Source organism: Phyllostomus hastatus, unplaced genomic scaffold (genome assembly GCF_019186645.2).
Source record: "Phyllostomus hastatus isolate PE091 unplaced genomic scaffold, TTU_PhHast_1.1 phas_contig_196, whole genome shotgun sequence".
NCBI classification, from domain to species: domain Eukaryota; kingdom Metazoa; phylum Chordata; class Mammalia; order Chiroptera; family Phyllostomidae; genus Phyllostomus; species Phyllostomus hastatus.
In genome coordinates this window covers 180,588-186,968 of record NW_025333709.1, presented here as the reverse complement: position 1 = coordinate 186,968, position 6,381 = coordinate 180,588, and positions in this window count along the sequence as shown.

The following is a 6,381-nucleotide window of genomic DNA, read 5'->3' as shown; positions in this document are numbered from 1 at the left end:
ACGGGGGGAACCCCAGCCCAGTAAGAGAACAGCCCTGCTGTCTCTCCTGTGGACCCCACCCATGTCCCTCCCGTGCCCAAGCCCACCCCACAGTGCTGTAGCTACTTGAGCCCCCCAAAAGGGTGTTACACTTCCACTTCTGGGGTTCTTTCCTCAGGAGTGGGGGGTCTGGGTCCCTGGGGACTTTCCTCACTGCTGGCTGGGAGAACACAGGGAGTGTCCTGTCTCCATGAGGAGAAAGGCCACACTCATCCCCCCTCGCCCCCGGTACCCCCGCCCACAAGCTGTGCCCCAAGGGATCCCAGGGAGCCAGCCACAGCCCCTCCCCCAGCCCCAAATGCTGGGTGGGAGGGGTCTGGGTGGAGAGGGAAGCATCTACCCTGGTTCCAGCTGGGGAGGGGTGGGGTGGGGGGTGGCTCCCAGCTCCAAGGACGCTGAGCTGTCCTGTGCGCCTTTCACCTGCCGAGGAAGCAGTTGTTCCAGCTGTTCACCCTCCGCGTCCGGACTCGAAACTCACAGCGAGTCTCTGCAGCCAACCCAGCGCTTTGGGCTCTGCAGGCCGCCCCAGGTGCAGCTGCTCATCACAGGGCACCCACCACTCAGCCGCTCCCGACTAAGCCCGGCTGGACCCGTCTTGGTCCAAAGCTCCTTGGGTGTGCCCCAAACCCTGGCCAGCGCCTCCTCAGTGACTGGCGGGCAGGCCCCTCCGGTGCTGGGGCCCTAGGGCTCCAGGGAAAGCACACACTTGGTGTTTACTGAGCCCAGCCATGTGCCCAGCTCAGCTGCAGGCACTGAGGATAACTGAGGTCCCATAAACCAATGTAAAAGCCAAGTGGAGATTTCTTCCATGGAAAATGTCAACCAGGACGAGGGGACAGAGAGGATGGTGAGGCTGCTGTCCTGGGTGATGTGAACAGAGGGAGCCCCGGGGGAGAGCATTCCAGGCCGAGGGACAGCCCTGCCAGGGCCCAGGCAGGAGCTGCCCTGGGTGCTTCTGAGGCGTGACCACAACTCCAGCTGACTGCGGCCTTGTCCAGGAAGCTTGCTTTAGGCCACAATGCCGGGCAGCAGTTTCTTTCCTTTCCGGATGTTTAACTACCCTGACAAAGCAGAGCCCACTCTCCAGAGACGTCCTCCATTGCCCAGGCAGGTCCCCAGCAGGCTCTGACGACCTTTCCCCGGTCTCCCGGGTCGCCCCAGGCGGCGCTCTGCCCAGGACGCCTGCACTCGGGGAGCTGCTGGAGTCACAAGCAATCACAAGCCGCTAACCATCCAGGCCGACAGGACAGATTTTTAAAGGTCTGGCAATTAAGGACCATTTGTCTAGTTCTGCTAATCCGCAGCTAGACGAACCCTGCTGTCCACTAGCACAGCCAGCGCGGCCGGCGAACCCTGGGTCTGCGCCACCTGTCCGCACTGGGAACGGCTCCACGCCAGTCTCAGCCGGTTCCCGTCTGTGGGCGGCGGGTCCTCGGGAGCCTGGCTGGCTCCAACCGGGGACGGGACCGTGCTGCCGCGAGGCTGGGTGTCGGCTCCACCCGCGTGGCCTCGAGGATGGAAGGGACTCAGGGCAGGACCCCAGACCGGTGACCCTCACGCCGGCGCTGCGACGAGGCCATAGGGCTTGGCCTGCGACGGGCAAAGCGCGCAGGCCCGGGCGGAGTCTCTGGCGTCCTCACCCCCTTGCAGCTCCCTCAGGACCCGCCCTCACCAGCCTGAGCCAATCAGCGTCTGCTAGGCAGACCACCGTGATTGGCCCTGAGTGTTACGTGACAGAAGCATGACCAATTGGAGCCGGGAGACGCCGCGCGGAGTTTGGTTTTCCTTGGAGCCAGTGGGTCTGGGCAGCGGACCGGGTCCAGAGGCCTGGAGCCTGAGCGGGGGCTCGCCGGGGCGCTTTCAGCGGCCGTCCTGGGATTGGGCGGCAGCTTTGGGTGGGGTCGTCCTGCCGCTGCCTCGGACTGGCCTCGGAGCATGCGGTTGGCGGGGCCCGAGGCCCGAAGGCGCCTGGGTCCTGCCCCCACCGGTGGGAAGGGCCCACGGTGATTTCTTCCAACCCCAGAGCAGGAGGCATGGGAGCAGAAGCTGGGTTGATTTCTACAAAATAATACACATCTCCTTGCAACCCAGAGTGGGTCCAATGAAATACATGGGGTGCAGCGAGCCGAGGACTCGGTCTGGAGAGATGGGGGCCTGGCGGCGGGGCGCGAGGAGGCCCCGGGCTGTGCAGCTGCCGCCACTCCACCCACCAGCTCCCAAGGGCCGTGCGCACGCAGCTCCTCGGAGAGGCCGGTGTCGCTGTGCGTGAGCAAACTGCATGCTGGCGTGCGCTCTATGAACAAACCCGTGGATCAGCTCTGTGTGCGGCCGCAGGAGCGTGCGCGACGCCAGGCCTGCGCTCTGCGTCTGGGTGTCCCTGGATTGCAAGGTCAGAAGTCAGCATTGGCGGCTCGTACGTGACCTCCAGGCCCTGGCCGTGGGGCCGGAGGAGAGGGCACGCGCCATCCCCTCACCCCTACCGCCTGGTCACTAGTCTGCTCAGGCCTGGGGCCAGGGAACCGGGGAAGAGGGGCTGGGCGAGGTGGAACTTCCGGGCTGAGGTGGAGCTTGGACATGCCACACAGGTGCTCTCTCCTGCAGTGAATTCCTTGTACAGTGACCAGAAATAAAGCTAAATAACTGAGTAGATAATCAGCACTCACCCACCAGGAGAAATTCCCTGACAGATGGTCGCGAAGAGAGGCTAAACAGGGAGCACACGCCGGTACTGATGGGCTGTGACCCAAGCTGCCAGCGACCCAAGTTGGAGCAACTTGGCAACAAACAGTATCGCCTTAGAACCCAGGTGTAGTGTGGCTCAGTGGCCTGAACGCCAGACTGCGTTCACCACTGGGTGAGTCAGCGGTGCGATTCCGGGTCAGGGCACATGCCCGGACTGAGGGCCAGGTCCCCAGTAGGGGGCGCGCCAGAGGCAAGCACACCTCGATGCATCCCTCTCTTCCCCATTCTTAAAAAGCCCTGGCTGGTGCTGGCTGGTGTGGCTCAGTGGATTGAGTGCTGGCCCCTGCCAAGGGGTTGCTGGTTGGATTCCCTGTCTGGGCACGTGCCTGGATTGCAGGCTGGGCGGGTCCCCCAGGTGGAGGGTGTGTGAGAGGCGATGTTTCTCTCCCTCTTTTTCTCCCTCTCTTTCCCTCTGTCTAAAAATAAATAAATCTTAAAAATACATTTAAAAGAAAGAATCAACATCTATGAGCCCACTCTGATATCAGTGAGTGAAAAGACTTTTCCCCTGCAGAAGGATTCCAAATTAAAGGGAGGCGGAAAAGCCTTGGCCTACCACCGTTCACTACCCAGGTTAGAGCAGAAAGAAAGAAGAAAAAAAAAGTCAGCTTTTTTTTTTTTTTGGCTACCTCACCCGACCCGCGATCCCGCCGTGCTCACCAGCCCAGCCCCTGCTTCCCGCCTGGAGTCCGCGGTCGGCCTGGGGTTTCTCCGGAGGTGCGCCCCCGCCCCCCGACCCCATTGCCACGCGAAGAGTTGGGCTCTGTCAGCCGCGGGGTTCTCCGGGCCCAGGGTGAGGCACTTGATGCGGGAAGAGAAACGGAGCGCGTCCCCGCGTTCCGTGCACTTCCCTGAGCTGTGGGACTTGCACCTGGGACGGGGCTCAGACACGTGAAAAACATTGACGTAGACACTGCCCTCCAGGACCTGGAGCGGAGTCCCGCCTCTAAGCCTCTAAGCGAGGCCGGCACGGGGCCGGGGGTGGGGCCGGGGCTAGGTGGGAACCGGCGAGAGGAACTGCGAGGAGGAGGAGCCGACAAACAGACAAACCACCTCTAGGAGGTCAAGGTCAACACGGTGACAGGTCATGTTGACAAAGGCACTTTGCCTCTGTGCTCTTCCTCCCCCAAACCCATGACCCCATCTCACCACCAGGAAAACAGAGTAACCCCAGCTGGTGGGAGGCGGGGCAGGCTCTGCGGTCCTGCTCCCTCAGAGACTGGAGCCTGGCCGCTGCCCGGGGCCCAGCCCCACATGGCCCTCAGGCCACCGAGGGCGGCAGGCTTTTCAAAAGCCCAGTAGTGCTGGGTCAGATGCTCCGGAATCCGAAAGTGGGCTCAGAGGAGGGGCTCGAACCTCACCACACTGTCGTCCCCGCTGGTACCTGCGGTGGCCAGCGGGGTCCCTGCAGGGGCTGCGTGGGGAGCCGGCAGCTCTGCTCAGGGACTTATGCTTCCATTTCCCCAGGTGAGTATCTTGGGTGGATTTGCGGGGACACCTCCGACCTAGAAGAAACGACCAGACTTTTCCAAGCTTTCCAAAGTGTTCGCGGCAGCAACACACGCAGAACCAGCAGCATGCCCTCAGCGGCACTGGTGTCCGTCTCCGTCCCAGTCCCTGCAGGCTGCTGCAGTGGAAACGCCGCAGGCTGGAGGCTCACACATCAGACCTGCTCTTCTCCCAGTCTTCAGTCACGGTGCCGGCAGGTTCGCACACGAGTCTCCGCCCTGTGTCCCGTTCAGGGCCTGGCCACCTCCTAGGGTTTCAGCAAGTGAGCACTGGGGTGGAAGCGAAGGTTCAGACTGTACAGTCTTTAAGGCTTCAGCCATTGCAGTGGGTTCGCAGTGGGATCTCACCTGGGCTTATTTGCGTTTCCCTGTGATTGACAGGGCGCACTTTTCCCCGCCCCTCACCCCCCGTGGTCTCTCCTATTACTAACATCTTGCACTCGTGTGCCACAGTTTAAACACCGACAGGAATACACGGTCACTCACTGAAGCTCCTACTTCAGTTTGAGTCCATGCTCTCTCTTGTATGTCCCACGGGCTGGACAAAGCACAGCGACAGGGGCCCACGACATGGGGCCGCAGCACCACTGCCCGAAACCTTCTGTGTCCCCCTGCTCACTCCCCCTCCAAGTCCTCCCACCCACCACTCTTCTTACCAAACTCATACACAGTTTTGCCCTTCCCAGGGTGTCCCATGGCTGGAATCACACACGGGCCCTTTTCAGACTGGCTCTGTCACTCAGTCACGTGCATTTACGGCTCCTCCGAGTCTTCTCGTGGTTTGGTAGCTCACGTCTTTTCAGCGCTGAGTGATACTGCGGTGTCTGGACACGACACAGCCCAGTCACCTGCAGACGGACATCTTGGTCGTTGCCAAGGTTTTCACAACTACGAACAAAGCTGTTCAAACATTTGTGAAAAGTCCGTGCAGATGTAAGTTTTCACCTTATTTGGATAAATATCAAGGAGCACCACTGCTCAATTTCATGAGTATGTTTAGTTTCCTAAGAAACAGGCAAACTGCCTTCCAACGTGGCTGCACCACATCACCCCCACCAGCAGGGGGCGAGCGATCCTGCTGCTCGGCGCCCTGCCTGCACGTGCTGTGGTCAGGGTTCTGGATGTTGGCCCTTCTGATCCGTGTCTCATTATTATAATTTGCAATACTCTAATAACATATGATTCTGAGCATTTATTCACATGCTATGTGCCATCTGTATATCCTCTTTGGTGAGGTGTCTGTTCAGGTCTTTCACACATACATTTTTTTAAGATTTTATTTGTTTTTAGACAGGGGAAGGGAAGGGAGGAAGAGAGGGAGAGAAACATCAGTGTGTGGTTGCCTTTTGCATGCCCCCCTGCTGGGGAGCTCAGCCCACAACACAGGCATGTGCTCCTACTGGGAATCACACCACCAACCTTTTGGTTCACAGGCTGGCACTCAATCCACTGAGCCACACTAACCAGGGCTGCACACACTTTTAAAAAAGATTTTACTTATTTATTTTTAAAGAGGGGAAGGGAGAGAAGGAGAGAAACATCAATGTGTGCCTGCCCCTTGTGCATCCCCTACTGGGGAACCAGCCTACGACCCAGGCACGTGTCCCAGCTGGGAACCGAACTGTTCACTCTGTGGTTCACAGGCCAGCACTTCAACTACTGAGCCACACCAGCCAGGGCTGTGTGTATTTTAATGGAGTTGTTTTCTAACTGTTGAGTTTTTAAAAAATATTTTATTTATTTTTAAAGTGAGGGGAAGGGAGGGAGAGAGGGAGAGAAACATCAATGTGTGATTGCTTCTTGCAATGTGTGATTGCTTCTTGTGGGGACCTGGCCCACAACCCAGGCATGTGCCCCGACTGGGAATTGAACTGGGGACCCTCTGGTTCACAGGCATGAGCTCAGTCCACTGAGCCGCACCAGCCAGGGCCCCTTTTTTATTTCTTTCCTTAGAGTTTTATAGTTTTCCTATTACAAATTTTGTAAGACTTATACGTAACTATTTCAGTTCTTTTTGGTAGTAATGTAAATGATAGTTTGTTTTAAATTTCAAGTTCCAACCGTTCATTGCTGGTAGTGGTCTTTTTAAAAA